We start from the raw sequence: 17,872 nt of genomic DNA, 5'->3' as shown, positions 1-17,872 counted from the left end.
AAACATATTTGGCAAAATGTAGTCCAGTGGAAGAAAAAAAAGTATCAAATTTTGAAACATTTTTCTCCATAGCCAATCAGTTCAGTTCTCGTCACAAACACATTTTCATATTTACTCTCATTACCCTCATTGACGACGTGATTCATGATGTAACTAAAAACAGCAAGGTTGTGGTGGTTGATCTCGCTGCCACATCTTATCTTTGGGAAGGTAAAATTAGCTTGAAATGTTCATTTAGTCTTTTCATGGATATGCATTTGGAATTGTTGGTAAAATTATATAATCATGTAAAACTGAGATTATACATTATATTATTATATGTGTTGTGTTGACTCCTTGTTCCGGTTGCCATATTGTAAGCTAGCTAATTGGAATGCTAACAAGAAAGGCTGTTTTGTGATTAAAACCAAAATACATTAAGAACACAGTGGGTCATTAATCAGACAAAAAGAGGTGTACTCATGTGGTGGCCATCTGCCTCAACCAGAGAGCAAATTAAAAAAAAGAAATTAAAAACTGAAACAGAAGCTGCTATAGTTTTTTCCCGGAATTTTGACATCCGTTGAAGGGAGTTCATAGTCGCCATGGTTTGATCCACTTGTTTAGTCATGTAAATAAACGGAGGGGAAAAAAGTTGTAAAAGATAATGTTTCTCTGTGCCACTGGGATTTAGTGTGTTGACGTTCCAGATGTAAAGGGAAAAATCCAAAAAAATGTTTACAACATAGGAGTGAAAGAACCACAAAATCATCAACACAACAAAGCCACATTAACGCAACACACACACACACGCACACACACACTAGGCCAATCTGTTGATCCAGCCTCCACCAGATTTCAAATCACGGCACATTGGCTCTCTTTACACCAACAACGTTCCGTGGAGATGTGCACATGCTAACTTGGTAGCCCCCAAAACAACACGGGGCTCCACTGGCCCAGAAAGCTACGCTCCCCCTTGGCTACGTCTGAGACGCTGGTGGCTAAGCCGGCCTGACAGCTACATGCTTTCACAGATGCACTTCCCCGTCCGCAGAAAACATCACTCCGGGTGCCGATATGTTAACATCAAAACCTGAGCTACAGCAGCGGAAGAAAGAAAAAAGTAAGGAAGGTTTGGTTACTAGGAGGATATCAGTGAGGTGCAATGTTGAATGAATGTGGCGAGAACTTCAAGTACAAGCTCATGATCAGATCAGCATACAACAGGAAGTGGCAAAGGTCCACAAATTATATACACCAGGAACTCAGCAGGTGGCTGACAATGTTGACTCATAGCCAACACGATAGACGATAGACAACAGAAATATGATCTCAGGGGAGAACTAAATTTGAAACACTTATATGCTATAGGACAACGTTAAAAAGCCATAGATTTCAATATGTGGAATCAAACTATGGGATGGTTTGAGTAAGACCCTCAAACAATGCACAACGATGAGCCAATTCAAGAAACAATACAAGCAGTTGATGTTTGCTAAATACAAGGATGAAGAGTCTTGAACCAGTCATGATGTGCTATATATATCACTATATTGACAGTTACTATGGTAACCATTATGTCATTGGATGGTCATATCACCTCGTGAAAAAAGACAAAAAAAACAACAACAAAAAAACTTAAACTATATTAGGTTTAGCAGGAAGTGAACAAATGTAATAGTTAATTAGTTAGTTAGTTAGTTAGTGATTGTAAAAGTTAATAGTGATTGTAACAGTACCAGATGGAGAGGTAGGATTTAATAAGCTTTGCTTCTTCCTACTTCTTTTGAACATGTGAAACTGTGAACTGATTATGTGATGCATTCAATTGTAATCTAATGCATGTTCAAATGAAATCATTGAAATGAAATGAAACCATTACCATTACCAACATTCTAACTGCATTGATTGGTCAGAAAAGTCTTTTTCTCAAAACACACAGCTAAACTAATGAACAAATAACATTTATAGTAAATGTTGATCCAAAATCACAGGAGAATGTCAACATCAAGCTCATCTGAGGATTCAAGGGGGTGAGGGGTGCGGGATCGACTTTTTTCCCAGAAAAGTGCAATGACATTAAAATACTGTATATTCACAAAAAACACGTACGCACCCGGCAGACAAAGTTTTTGCTGTTGCCGACCACAAATCTTCTTCTTGCATTAGTGGAATTAAGTTTGTGCCCTCTTCTCAAAATGTTCCCATCTTGGACAAAGGGCCCATTCCTTTGGCCTCCCAACAAACGACGCCATTGACTGGCCAAATCATGTGAAGCGCTGCGGAAGACGTGACCAGCCACTAACCTCCTGTCTGGGGAAATCGAGGGTGATGACTCAAAAATCGGGCATAAACAAAACCAGGCCTTAATCCAGGTCTTTTAACATGATCCTTGCGGCCCTTGTTGTTATTGCCACTTTGTGCGAGGCAGCGAGGACGTGTAAACACAGCATGAAAGGAGGCGTCATAGAGATGATCTGTCAGTGAGACTGTTTGAACCAGATGCAAACAAAACCAAGGAAACTATTTGCAGTTTTTGTGTTTTCACTGCCTCTTCTGCTTGTCTTTATTACTCTGTGAGGCATTCAAGGCCGTGCGTGCGTATGTGCGTGTGTGCATAGTGGTAGGAAAAACACTAGTAGGTGTTAGGTCTTTAAAACAGCACAGTGCTCCTGTCACATAGAGGATCTTTGACTTGTGTTTTTGCAGTAGGTCATTAAAAACAGCCAAGCGCTCCTGTCATATAGAGGATCTTTGACCAGCCAGGGAAGCCCTCGTGCGTTTACGTATAAGCGTTGTAGGAAAAACGCCACTTATTAGGTGTCAGGTGACCTGTCGGGGCTCGTATCGCCACTTATCCGTCACGAGCGGCCTGTTGAGCATCTGCCGCTGAATTGCAACAGCGCACCTCGCTGCACGTATTTGCTGATGCCCCTTCCCCCTCTCAACGATGGGGGGTCGCCCATCAAGATGACCCCGATCGTCGAATAACAACAAAATGCTAAGACTGTGCTAAGCTTTGGAAGCCCCTCGGGCTGCACGGCCAGACAACCATTATCAACAATTAGCATCTAAGCTTGAAGATGCGGAGACGGAGGTTTCACAACGTGTTTGGAAGAACTAGAAGGACCAGAAGTACACCAATTAGTACTACTGTGGTACCTCAGACCTCTGCAGTTTGCAATTCAACCTAGATTTTGTGCCTTAAAATGACAGTTCATTTACTTTCAATTCATTTTGGCTGTGTTGTAGAAGTATAAGTACACCACTTTGCATTTTTATGGCTTGTTGTTAGTCACACACTTGTCACTAGGTGTCAGTAATGCTCCGGTAATGTATGGTGAGACAGACAATCATCACCGGGACAACAAGCGTTTATTTTAGGTTTGAATGATCTCAACAGGCACAAAATGAAACTCAACTTTGAACCGCCAGCGTCTCTTCCTGTCCGCCACTCATTCTACTCCCCCAGGGAATACAATTGTAGCATCACTCAAAAGTATCAGTGTTACGTCCCCTGCTGGGTGTGGCTTCTTCTTTTGCAGAGTGGAGACGTGTCTTAAATGACATATTCTTATTATGTCTGTTATATTGGGTCGTCGAGTTCAATTCCACCCTCGGCCATCTCTGTGTGGAGTTTGCATGTTCTCCCTGTGCATGCGTGGGTTTTCTCCGGTTTCCTCCCACATTCCAAAAACATGCTAGGTTAATTGGCCACTCCAAATTGTCCATAGGTATGAATGTGAGTGTGAATGGTTGTTTGTCTATATGTGCCCTGTGATTGGCTGGCCACCAGTCCAGGGTGTACGCCGCCTCTCTAGCCCGAAAACAGCTGGTAGAAAAAGAATGAATGAATGAATATTGTGTAGTACGGGTCCAAAGGTGATTATAGGGGTGTTAGTTCATGTCTAGAGAGCTTTAATGTAAAATAACCAATTTAGAAGGTTGTAAACTGTTTTTCTATGCTCTAACTGCAAAAATATTTAATTTCTAAATCAGAAAGCTCACTAAGCTAATCAGCGTTAGAAAAGGTGTTACGCAGCAGGAGGAGAAGCCATACTCCTTTTGTTTAGTGTTTTGCTGACAAAGCTGCTAGAGGCCTTTGAGAAGTGCACATAAAAACGTAAAAGTGTAGTTGGAAAGCGAAAAAACAAAACTTCTAAGGCCTTGGCTCCCTCTCCTAGCGATAAATCAAGCTTGCCGTGGAGGCTGGAGAAACTGGAATGCGAGAGCGTGACAGTGATGGAGGTGAGCTGCCGGGTTACAGGGCGTCAGGTAGCTGCCGCACCACGTTGATCAGCGCAGCAACACGCCAAAAGGCCTGCAACCGCTGGATGCCGTGCCGTTAAACCCGGCTTATATGAAGTCGGACGAGGATGGCGACGGAGTGACAAGAAGCAGAGACTGTCAGGAAGAGGAAAAAGGCGAGGAGGACTCGAGATGTCATGTTTGCCATGTCGACCTGGCGCCGCTCTCTTTGATTGGGCCCGGCGGAGACAGCGGCCAATGGGCTCTCTGTGTGGTGATGATGTTTGCGTGCATCAAGGTCAGGGTGAAAGAAACATGAAGCAGAAACTTTAAAATAACAGTAGCCTTCTTTATTTTTTTCAAGCTGCTGCATCTTGAAGTGCTCTCGTGTGTCTCCCAAGGAGAGTTTGCCGGACGTTTTGAAAACCACTAGTCTATAATATTCGTGGATCCCAACCCAAACCACGACTCATTAGCTCCTCATTAGTTCTTCATTAGTTCCTCAGTGACTACTCTAAATGTATCTGCCTCAGTCATTAGCTCCTCGTTAGTTCTTCAGTACCTACTGTATTCCTGTGTCCCTTATTGTAAAGTGAGACCCCCACCAGAATCCTCGCCGTCTTCATCCAACTGCTTCTGCACCAAAACCAAAGTCGAATCGAACAGCCCCAGAGTTCCCTCGCCCCGTCCCACCAGTCTTTCTCTCTTTTCTGGTGTTCTCGGCACCCCCCCCCCCCCCCCCCTTCCCTGAGGCAAATCAGCCCCCGAGCCACCATGCAGCAATCCCGGCCCCCCAGATTCACCACCGACACTGGACCTCCCAACACCAATCCACGCTGCCAAGATCCACTGACGGACCTTAGCAAAAGAAAGGCGTTATTATCGTCAACCTGAAACCGGCATCACATGCCCGTCTTTACACGTCCTCCATGATGAGGGCACACGAGATGTCGCAAGACCAGAATGCGGCCACAAATTAGCCGCATCCTTGTACAGGCCTCAGGGTTCAAGGCGTGAGAAAAAAAGTAGCAGCTAGTACACCGGAAATTACAGTAATACCAATGAATTAAAATATTTTACCACTGGCAACATTTCACAAAAAATAATGCCGCTCCTTCTGAGACATAAAAACATTTAAAAGCTTCAAGTTGATTTTTACTAGCCTGTGTGGACAGAACGTAAAACATGGCGTACTGTCCCATGGCACCATGACTCCAGGCTGAAATGAGTTTATGAGTGCAGTGCCATCAGATGCTCCATCAAACATCCTCAGCTTGATGCCCTGAGGTGGCGGCAGACGCGTGAAACTCTCCACCGATGGCGTTGGCGAAATAAAATGATGATTGTTGAAAGTGTCCCATTTATAAGCAACTGTTCAACGTGTTTCTTGTCAGGGATTCTCATGATGTTGACGAAAGTGAAAAGGATGTCTTTGTGTTGTTGGGCGTGCCCATTCAAAGGCAGCATTCAGACTTGTTTGTTGATCTCCTCGGGCGAGGGGGCACCAAAATTCCCCTGATGGTACGAATGATATCGATGGGTGTCACCACAGGAAGATGAGGATAATGTCAAAAGCATTAAATTGTTCCATTGTCGGTTGGAGTCGGGAACTTCGTCGAGAACTGTATTCGCATTCCGATGTTTTGGTATGGGAAGGTTGGAGCGTAAGGTCAGTAATGCGGTAACAGTACCGGACCATCGTGGGGAAGAGCGAGCTGAGTTGGAAGGCAAAGCTAGTTTAGCGCCCCCAACCGATGGTCATGAGCTTTGGGTCGTGACCGAATGAGTCCGTACCCTAACCGATCCGGGAGGGGCTCGGAGAAGAGCCACTGCTTTTTCATATTGGGAGGAGCCAGTGGAGGTTGCTCCAGTATTTAGTCCGGTGCCTCAATCAGGAGGTCTTCCAGGCATGCCCAGCCGGGCGAGGCCAGGGGCAGACCTAGGACACCCTGGAGGGGATTATGTCTGTTTTATTTGAGAATTGTATTTATTTTAAAAAAATCTGTCTTAAATCTATTTATGGATTATCTCAACCATTCATTCATTCATTTACTACCGCTTATCCTCACGAGGGTCACGGGGGTGCTGGAGCCTATCCCAGGTGTCTTCGGGCGAGAGGCGGGGTACACCCTGGACTGGTGGCCAGCCAATCACAGGGCACATATAGACAAACAACCATTCACACTCACATTCATACCTATGGACAATTTGGAGTGGCCAATTAACCTAGCATGTTTTTGAAATGTGGGAGGAAACCGGAGTACCCGGAGAAAACCCACGCATGCACGGGAAGAACATGCAAACTCCACACAGAGATGGCCGAGGGTGGAATTGAACCCTGGTCTCTGAGCTGTGAGGTCTCCGCGCTAACCACTCCAGCCTTATCTTAACCAGTGAAAAGCATTTTCCGTGATTGATGATTCCAACATTTCTTGCGTCAAACTGTCAAGTTAGGTATGATCCCGCTACCTGTGGCCTTAAGGGAGTCGACCCGGTCAAAGATAGGTGGCGTTATCAGCACCCTTCTTCAACACACGCAGTCGTCATCCAGGCCCCCGAAATGATCAACGCGCTCATGTTGAAGGTGTTTCTGTGACATCCTCTTCCAGCCTTAGATGAGAAGAAGTATTCACTGAAAAGGGACAAATAGATAATAGCGGGACTTAAGTGCTAACCTTGCCCTCCCCCAGCCTTTTCATGCCGTGCCTTTACCTAAAGCCCCGTCCCGTGTTCAATAGCATGACCCAGAAGTTTAATGATAGCTGCAGGGCCCGCCTACAATCTCTTATTGGCACTCACTCATCTTTTTTTCCTCATCCTGGCCCCTGAAGGAGGAAGGGTGAAGTCACGGTCAGGACCCCTGAATAGAGGCCGACACTCTGGTCCTTGCACCAATCACAAGATGCTTATTCAGACATGCTGCTGCCAAGTCAGATGACATACAGCAGGGGCATGACACACATGCACGCACACACACACACACACACACAAACATAGCGCCCTGCTTACTGTACTGGCTGACGTTTTACTGCGTTGGCGTGTCAGATTTCACAATGGCCGACTCATTTTCGGCGCCGTGTGTCCAAACAGAAGCTCAAACACACGTCAGATGAGTCCGGCCATAAAAGTCTCTAAATTATTTAGATGGCTTGTTAAAATATGCATGCGGCACGCATGCATGCACAGCTTGGCAGTCGTCAGTTTAACAAAAGAATATTTTTTTGGTGAGCTCTTCAGATGAGATTGTTTAGCCAAAAGAGTGAAACACAACAAGAATAAAGTCAAAATAGGAGAATGAAGTCCTACTATATTGACAATGTTGTAATATTAGCCGATACATCATTTCAGTATCATAAAGTCATAATGCTTTCACAGAAAATATTTTTCTAAATTACATTATGAGGAAAAAATACAGACTTTCAAGTCATGTCAGTTGTAAAAAGTACATAATGACACATTCATTTATTAAGAAAATACACAATTTATTGGTAATGAGAATCACATCTTTTTTTAGAAATAGAATTAAAACAAATAAATTGAATAATTCCATTTAAATGAAGTCATAATAACAATGGGAAATATTAAAAATATATATATATTCTTGAAAAAATACTACTTTATTCTCATAAATTAGCAAAAAAAAATGAATTAATCCAATAATACTATACTACAGTGAAGAAAATAAGTATTTGAACACCCTGCTATTTTGCTATTTCTCCCACTTAGAAATCATGGAGGGGTCTGAAATTTTCATCGTAGGTGCATGTCCACTGTGAGAGAGATAAACTAAAAAGAAAAATCCAGAAATCACAATGCATGATTTTTTAACAATTTATTTGTGTGATACAGCTGCAAATAAGTATTTGAACACCTGTGTATCATCTAGAATTCTGACCCTGAAAGACCTGTTAGTCTGCCCATTAGAAGTCCACCTGCACTCCATGTATCATCCTGAATCAGATGCACCTGTTTGAGGTCATTAGCTGCATAAAGACACCTGTCCACCCCATACAATCAGTAAGACTTTAACTTGTAACATGGCGAAGACCAAAGAGCTGTCCAAAGACACCAGAGACAAAATTGTACACCTCCACAAGGCTGGAAAGGGCTACGGAGCAATTACCAAGCAGCTTGGTGAAAAAAGGTCCACTGTTGGAGCTATCATTAGAAAATGGAAGAAGCTAAACATGACGGTCAATCTCAATCGGAGTGGAGCCCCATGCAAGATATCACCTCGTGGGGTCTCAATGATTCTAAGAAAGGTGAGGAATCAGCCCAGAACTACACGACAGGACTTGGTCAATGACCTGAAAAGAGCTGGGACCACCGTTTCCAAGGTTACTGTAGGTAATACACTAAGACGTCATGATGTGAAATCATGCATGGCACGAAAGGTTCCCCTGCTTAAACCAGCACATGTCAAGGCCCGTCTTAAGTTTGCATATGACCATTTGGATGATACAGAGGAGTCATGGGAGAAAGTTTTATGGTCAGATGAGACCAAAATAGAACTTTTTGGTCATAATTCCAATAAGCGTGTTTGGAGGAAGAAGAATGAAGAGTACAATCCGAAGAACACCATCCCTACTGTGAAGCATGGGGGTGGTAGCATCATGCTTTGGGGGTGTTTTTCTGCACATGGGACAGGACGAGTGCACTGCATTAAAGAGAGGATGACTGGGGCCGTGTATTGTGAGATTTTGGGGAACAACCTCCTTCCCTCTGTCAGAGCATTGAAGATGGGTCGTGGCTGGGTCTTCCAACACGACAACGACCCGAAGCACACAGCCAGGAAAACCAAGGAGTGGCTCCGTAAGAAGCATATCAAGGTTCTAGCATGGCCCAGCCAGTCTCCAGACCTGAACCCAATCGAAAATCTTTGGAGGGAGCTCAAACTCCGTGTTTCTCAGCGACAGCCCAGAAACCTGACTGATCTAGAGAAGATCTGTGTGGAGGAGTGGGCCAAGATCCCTCCTGCAGTGTGTGCAAACCTGGTGAAAAACTACAGGAAACGTTTGACCTCTGTAATAGCAAACAAAGGCTACTGTACCAAATATTAACATTCATTTTCTCAGGTGTTCAAATACTTATTAGCAGCTGTATCACACAAATAAATTGTTAAAAAATCATGCATTGTGATTTCTGGATTTTTCTTTTTAGTTTATCTCTCTCACAGTGGACATGCACCTACGATGAAAATTTCAGACCCCTCCATGATTTCTAAGTGGGAGAAATAGCAAAATAGCAGGGTGTTCAAATACTTATTTTCTTCACTGTAAATGCTATAATAAATGGACTATGTCCATTTGTCTGAAAAAAAGGCATTTTTGTACTGGATCTCATCGCATAAAACGAATGAAACTGTATGCGGTTCATGAACAAGCTTTTTTTTTTTTCATGCCCGTTGGCCTCGCCTGCATGTGAAAATGAAATCAAATGAGCGGAGGACATCTTTGTCTTGTCATGAAAGGCTGGTCCTTTCATAGATTAACTGTTGTCTCCATGTCAAACAGCGTGAACAATAATAGCACAGAGAGGGAACGCCAGGGTGAATCTGTCTGAGGGGTGGGGAGAGAGCGCTTCATGCAGTCTCAGTCAGGAGATCAATATTTACTGACACTCCTCTTCTTTAGACAGCATTCATGTCCCGATGAACAAACACGTCTCTCCCTTCCAGTACATTCTGCACTGAGACAAAGGAGAAAGGTTGACAAAAGGTGTCAGAGGATCTTTTGAGTGGTGCACAGCGGCCGCCCTCTGCATTCACCCGGCAATTATCTCCATGCAGACTTAATCCTGGCTGTTAAGTGGCCGCCTAAAAGCATGTCCACACACACACAAGGGGGCGGGAGACGGTGCACGCCGTTTATCTGCAGGCCCCGTCGCACACCTGATATATGGCCCTGCCTTCCAGGAAGCCACTTGTCATGACCTTGGTGGAGACTGCCAATGTAAACGCGTGCATTTGCACCATAGACGCTCTCAAAAAATCAACACAAGCGATGCCTGCTAAAGCATTACATATTGCTACTGTGCTTTCATGGACACTAAATTGACACAAACACCTTTTTTTGTACTTTACACGAGTGCTTCTTAATAATTTTAGATTATATATTTATTCATTTATCTGTACCATGCAGACTGAATTTGAAACGAAATGGAGAGCATACAAGCCTATTCAATAGTCAAATTGTATGTTGAGTACAATAAATGTGTACATGTTGGTAGGTCTGCTTTAAAATGAAACCCTTTCGCGACCCCTGTGGGGGGGGGGTTGCCGCCCCAGAATTTGAGAAACACTGCTTTACACTAACTGTACTTTAATGCATTTTGTCACTTGGCAATACCACAGAAAGTACACTTGGATATACTCGTCATTGCCTACAGATAATTGAGTCAAGCACAGTGGTGGTGGTAGCATCATGGTTTGGGGCTGCTTGAGTGCTGCTCAATCTGGGGAGTTCGGGTTCATTAAGAAAAAACATGAATTCTAACATGTATTGAGACATTATGGAATGGTACTGTACATCATGGCAAGTACAAATGAAACATACTTCTGAAACCAGCACTTCATGCATCCGTGTTCCAATATTGATATTTTGACATGTTTTAGTGGTGATGTGTTTTGAGAGTAGCACTTGGAATTGAATCCCGTCTCTTTATCCAATTTAAGCTCCACTGTGTTGACCTTAAAACAGCTACTTAATGATATTGTGTTGGAAGGAACTCCTTTCTGTCTGCCTCTATTATGGAAATCATCCAATTCGGTGCTTTTTCAGACAGAATTAGCCCACTTTTTATTTATAATAGCGTAGCAATCTGTGTGTTTTTTGTCAACTTCACAATAGAAGTGTATTGCGTTAATGAACAATATAGGCCATACAGAGTACAATTTCAAATGTCTGTAAACTTGTAGGGTTTAAGTGTCATTTTAATAATAATAATAATAATAATAATAATAATAATAATAATAATAATAATAATAATAATAATAATAATAATAATAATAATAATAATAATAATAAAAAAATATATAATGGATTCTATTTATAATGCACTTTCCATTCTTCAGAATCACAAAGTGCTTCACAGAAAAAACAAATAAAAAAGAAAATGTAATATGTAAAAACGTGAGGGCAAAATAAAACCACAAGTATTAAAAACACGGGGACAAATAAACCAAGCATCTAAGAAAAAGCTTGACTAAAAAGGTAGGTTTTAAGTCGTCTATTAAAAGTGTCAGCAGACTGTGGTGGTCTGAAGTATGCAGGAAGAGCATTTTATTTAACATTAGTTTGGATATTTGTATCGGCAACACCAAGTACTGTTTTACTTGGTACCGTGCCACAATAAGCTTGGTGGCATTTGGTAGCAAGCAAAAAGAAGCTTGGTATTGGCGATCCCAAGCTTTGCTATGCTTGGTATCGTTAAACCAAGCTCAATTTGAGTTAGTATCAGTAATATCAAACTCTGTTTTAAGAAAATCTGAGGTATGGCCTAATGTACAATGGACAGCTTCTGTTTATCTTTTGGTGTATTAAATTAACACAGCGGCATATTTTGAAAGCAGTGCATTATGATATGTGAGATTTTTGATTCATAACATAAGCAGGAAATGGCAAACCACTTGATATGTGCATGGTTAAAATGAGCAAAAGCCGCCTGTAAACAACAGAGGGCTGAGTGAGGTAACTGGAGCCAGTGTGAATGGACTCATTGTTGCTTTGCCTTAATAAGGCGTGACAAGTGAGGCGTGAACAGATTCCCATCATTAGGCCCCCTGAAAATGCCCATTAGAATCAATGGGCCACACTCCGGTCAGACTTTCTGTCTACCAGCCAGTCCGCCCCCACTTTTAGCATGCAGGACACTGGATACAGTTACAGCCACCCGGCGTAGGTGAACTCATGCAGCTCTGTCGCCGCAGCCCTCCAACCGGCGGCTGACGCCATGTTTGGGGGAGACAGTCATGTGGAAAAAAGGAGCAAAAATGTTCTCAATTGGGAAAAGTAGTATGGTGCCACCTGCTGGTTTGCATGTATACACCTCAAATATAAGACGACCACTGAATATAAAATGACACCTCTTTTTTAAGACCTGTTTTGGGGAGGGGGACAAGATGAATCTTTTTAAAATCATATGACATCTTATGGCATTACTTGTTAGTTTGTATAGACCTCAAATATAAGACAACCACTGAATAGAAAATGACACCTCTTTTTAAAGACCTGTTTTTGGTGATAAAAAACACAAAATTAATCTTTTTAAAATCATATGTTCAAGACATCTTACGGCATCACTTATTAGTTTGCATGCATAAATCTCTAAACTCCTGAATATAAGACACACATTTTTCAATACTTCAACTTTAGTGAGGCTTTGCGGTAAGTCATTTGGTGCAACCTGCTGGTTTGCATGTATAGACCTCAAATACAAGACGACCACTGAAAATAAAATGACACCTCTTTTTCGAGACCTGTTTTTGGGAGAGATTTTTTTTTTTGAATTAATGAAAGTAATTTGGTGTTGCTGGTCTGTACATAAGTATATAAACCTCAAAGATAAGATGAACATAGGAATATAGGACAACCCCTGAATAAAAGGAGACTTATTTTGAGGGAAAAAAGGCTAGACCAGGTCTTTTCAAGACCAAGACAAAAGGGCCATGAAATGCAGTTCCAAACCACCCAGCTGAAGTGACGGGTATAGCTTAAGCTCTCACACCGGGCGACGGACGCCCCATTTAAGGGGAAAGGGCAGTCCGATGAGAGAGGTGGGGATGGTGAGTGCTAAAGTGAAAAGAACCCCCGGTGTTTACAAGAAAGTGTGTGCAGAGTGGTTGTGTATGTCCACAAGTGTAAGTGTGTAGTAGCAGACAACAGATCCAGGGAGCCGGCAACACGGTGGCTGATAAACTGCAGGGATTAGCAGCCACTTCTGGAGCCCAAGTGGCCCTATCAATACAGGAGCGGGGCCATTGATCTGTTGTCTGGACGGGTGCTGGGGCTAATTCCTGGACCTTGGCTCTGAGTGCTCCTGGCTGGGGAAGTAGGAGGCAGAGGAAAGGGGGGGGGGGGTGGTGGTGAGACTGACTGGCTGCGAGTGGCGCCATCCACAGACCCTGCTGGATTTGAGGGCTCAGCGTTTAGTGTCTGAAAATAGCAGACGCAAGGGCCGATGGACAGCGCCAACATGCTAATGGTAATTCGAAAGCAGCCATGTTTGGATGCTCCGTTGTGTAATAAGGCTCGTATCATGAACGAACCAATTACCGTGCCGATCCGTGAAATACTTCACATACTCCGCATTGTTGTATGTGTTGACAAATGGGAATTTATCTGGAATAGTCATCCAAATTAACACCCTATTACGGTCTGTCGCTAAAGAAGCGCAGAGCAGATTTAAAGGCCTAGCATCATGAGTGTGGAGATTTACCGAAGGTCAGATGCGACTGTAAAAGACAACTTGTGGTGAATGTGGTGGCCATATTAATTATGACGTATCTTCGAATATGGAGCTACTTTAACACCCAATGGAAAAAGGAATAATCGGCAAAGCACAAGGTTGTTCTTTTGCCAACATTTATCTGTCTGTCTGTGTTCAAAATAACTTGAAAACTTGGATTACATTTTCAGGAATTGTTGGAAATTGGATATGGAACAACTGACTAAAATTTGTGGATGATCCAGATCAAATATACTTTAGGAGAAAATATAAAGAATGTCTTTCAGTGAACGATTGTGATTTACTCACATGGTTTAGCCGCTAGTTTGACAGCTACTCACAAACAATTTGACCCCTGAACGCCTGACAGAGCTGGAAAAAATTGTTTATGATGGTTCTGAAGACATTTTGACAGCAGGGGCTGTTTTTCTGGTGTTAATCTGTCGGAGGGGGCTATGCTGCTTTCACCTTCCTGAAGACTTATGTTATGTGGCTTCAGGTGTTCTAGTAGAGCTTTTGTCTGTTCATGCATCGGATGCACTGTGTTGTTATTTTGGTCTAAGTGTTGCATAACGTGAGCAGGAAGAATCAGATTGTACGTAAACAATTGATTACCACCTTACTCGTCAGCTGTCTATGTTTTCCTGCAGTTGTGGGATTGTGACATATCAGCTTGGGATCGGAAGTCTTTTTGTTTGCCTTTGGAGTCACAATTATCACAAATGCAGTCGATCTAAATGGAAAAATGATTGTACCAAATATTGATTATTGTGATCTGTAGTATTTATTTTTTTCCCTTTGGGTATAGGATGGACACACAAACATGAAATCCCAATGTAATGGCAGTTGTCCAAGTACAGTTGAGACCCAACTCCTGATTACCTTAATTGACTTAAAATGTGGAGTTCCAATAACATTTTATGGAAAAAATGTCTCAGTAGTTGTAAAAACAATTATGTATGTTTGAATGTTGTCTAGAACATTGCCTGTAGTAAATTACATCTTAATTATGTTGATAGTTTACTAATGATCAATGACCTACAGCCAAAGATGATGTGTTTGATGGCGGTCATGTTTTCCAACCAATCTTGTATAAATTTTACAGACATGTCCTGGTCAGTGTGTACCAAACATTGCAGTGATTCGGTTAAACACCGTAAAGTTACAGTGGGTGTTTTGTGGAGACAATTTCATGTCTTATGGGGTCAAATTTGGGGGTTGAAGAACAGCTTCCTCCCAGGCCTTAATGGGTCGTCTTCATCTCTCTGTCGACTCTCATCTTTCAGACTCCCTCAAAAAAATAACTTTTCACCTCCAAAATTCTTTCCAGAGGGAGCCGTTAGCCTGTCTCAGAGAAAAGACATTCATATTTGATTGGCGTCTGAGCAGAAATGGCGGTAATGTCCCCCATCGCTCTCCCCCAACTCTCTGTAATCGCCAAGGAGTGTAATCAGGCAGGCCTCCCTGATGGCTTAACGGCTGGACGCGCACTCGCTAGTGTGTCAGGAGTGATATTGTAGTTGGCGGCTGGGTCACTTCTTTTTTTTTTTTTGTCATAAAAGCTCTTTTTGATATTCAGACGAGAAGCACTTTGCATGCCGCTGACATTTGGGTCTGTTTGGCTTTTGTTTTCCATATTTCTCTGACAAAGAAAGACCGCAATTGTTATCCAGTTAAGACCAACATTTCTCCAAACTTTGAAGTTATTTCAAAACTATGAAGAGTTGAGAGATTCTATATTTATAATTTTTTACAGTTTGACGAAACGTTGTGCATCAAAATGAATTTCTCAGTGTATACGATATCCAATATTAACTTATAGTTGACTGGATTTAGCTCGAAATTACTTGGAAGTTACTGGGATCCAATGGCAGCAAAAGAAGCTAATATCATTTAGGCTTTGTTTTTCACATTACATATGTACCCTTCCTTATCAAGCTTGGCCAGGATTCGACCCAAGGCCTCTGTGATGAAAAGCAGAAACATTCATTTTTTTCATTTTTTCATTTTTTCATTTTTTCATTGTTTCATTCTTTCATTTTTTCATTTTTTCATTTTTTCATTTTTTCATTTTTTCATTTTTTCATTTTTTCATTTTTTGTTTTTGTATTTTTATATTTTTTTTTACACATACCCAAGTACAAGGTGTTTTTTAAATACATATATTGTATTTAGATACAAATAATCATATTCATCATTGTGTCTGTATATGTACAGTATATGAATGATAAATGTTCCTACTGAGTTCATAATTTCGTTTTCCAATAACAGTCAAATGAAAGAACAAATGTGTGCGAGCAAAATCAGTCGAGGCTCTGTTGGTTAAGTAGACCCCACTAAAGGCCACACCAACTTCGAGGTAGAGTCATGAGACCATATGCGTTTAAGAGTGTAACCGTTCATACGTCATCATTGGGATTCGTGATCCCCACGCCATTAAGCTATGCAGGACTTTATTTGGGGAATAGCAAAACTCAACTGTCCCATCCAAAGCAGAAACTGCTGCACGGTTGATAGGCCTGCACCGACTAGAGCGGAGGAAAGGAGGAAAAAAAAAAGGTGGGGGAGGAAACGGCAACACTGAAATGGCTTTAATGTGTCATGAAATCGCGACAAGTGTGACATCAGGCGGGAATTTGATGGGCTAACCGTTGAAGCGCACTCGCCTCACACGTCAAGAGGGATATTCCATTTGGCAGCGCCGTTGCGTTTTCGTCGTAAAAAGCTTTTTTCTAAGATTTGCTGACAAAAAGGTGCTTTTGGAGGAACCCAGGCGATGCTACGCTACAGTCATTTCCTGTTGGGGGGGGTGGCAGGAGGGGGTATGGTAGGGTGCAGCCAAGTAGAGCTGACAGTAGAGTGCAGTACTTGCATCTATAAATGTTCCTGCTTTATGGGTGCTTGTTTTTTGAGTTTTCGGATCAAGTCCATGTTTACAAATGACACAAATAAAGCCTTAGACACAGTCAATTTCTTTTTAAATTTCAATTTTTCAATTTAAATTCTCATCAGACGTCATTAGTGTTGCAGAGTATGTATAGTGTATGTAGTTTGCTTTTTTTTAAACTTTTGGACACACATATGGTCCTAAGGCCACGACCACCAAGACCAAATTGCACTAAAGCTGAGCAGATCCAAATTAAGCCTGAGACTCATAAATATGCCTTTGTCTCTTTAGGAGAGGGGGGGATTTTCGACACATGTTCAAGCTTCAATGAAATGTGGATTTATGATAAATTGGACAATTCTGTGTTGTTTCTTTGTCCTTGAACTTTGAGCCAATCCTTGTCAGCGGTGCTCCTCACTAAATTGTCATTATTCTTCACAGATTGTTTCCGATCACACAAACATGCGCCTATGACTCTTCATGCATGTGTTTTTATGGGTGCAGCGCGTCAACAAGTTCGCCATCCTCCTAATCAGGCCTGACACTCAACTGGAGGCCCCTTGTGCCCTCCGCTAATTTCAGCCTCAACCGGCAACCTCTCCACTATCCCTCCGCCATGCAGCTCCAATCAGTGTACCGCTGATGGCAAATAGCTTCCAGAGCTGTGCCAGGACCATTATTTCCTCCTCAAGCGGCCCCGCTAGCACCCGTAACTGGTGCAAGCGCTCAGGTGAAGGGTCACCCAGTGGTTGACACATTTTTGCACTCAAAGTAGCACACATCAGAGCAACAATCACGGTGACGGGCTAAGTGCAGCTGTATGCATGTGGACATAAGGCGCACACAGACATACGTGCAAGTGTGGGAGGGGGGGCAAATTAAGGCCTAAACAAACTCAGGATGCCAGCAAGCGTGGGTCGTTTAAGTGCTTCCGTAAGGGATCAGGTGGCCTCTGATGATTGCAAAGTCTTGGATATCCTCCTCAAGTGTGCCAACATGATCATAGAGCTAGGACAAATCAGGCTCAGGGGGGGAAACATTACATCAGGAAGCTGTGATTAATATCAGTGAAGGTATAAACATCTCAGCATTGCTTAGATGCCTTAAATCTGCCTGTGAAGGATTGCAATCATGGCTGACTCACCTTTGGGATTCGCAGCACCTGGTCCTGCCGGGACGTGGGGAGCACAGGCTGGACCAAAGGTGGGCAAACACCGAATCAGGCCGGAAAAATCAGATTAAGATCAGATTAAGTCTCTGTGCAGAGTAGTTGTATACAGTACATGTAAATACACATTTGTCTTTTTGTAC

At 42.6% G+C, this 17,872-nt stretch overlaps 1 protein-coding gene across 3 annotated transcripts in view; it reads left to right on the top strand.

The window, feature by feature from the left end:
* Positions 1–17,872, top strand: part of LOC131114699 (uncharacterized) — a 248,959-nt gene that overhangs the window by 159,806 nt on the left and 71,281 nt on the right. The window lies entirely within an intron of this gene.

Source organism: Doryrhamphus excisus, linkage group LG10 (genome assembly GCF_037039965.1).
Source record: "Doryrhamphus excisus strain RoL-2023G ecotype Guam linkage group LG10, RoL_Dexc_Guam_v1.1, whole genome shotgun sequence".
In the NCBI taxonomy this organism is placed as follows: domain Eukaryota; kingdom Metazoa; phylum Chordata; class Actinopteri; order Syngnathiformes; family Syngnathidae; genus Doryrhamphus; species Doryrhamphus excisus.
Note: the sequence above shows the minus strand (reverse complement) of the source record. Positions and strands in the feature narration are given on the sequence as shown.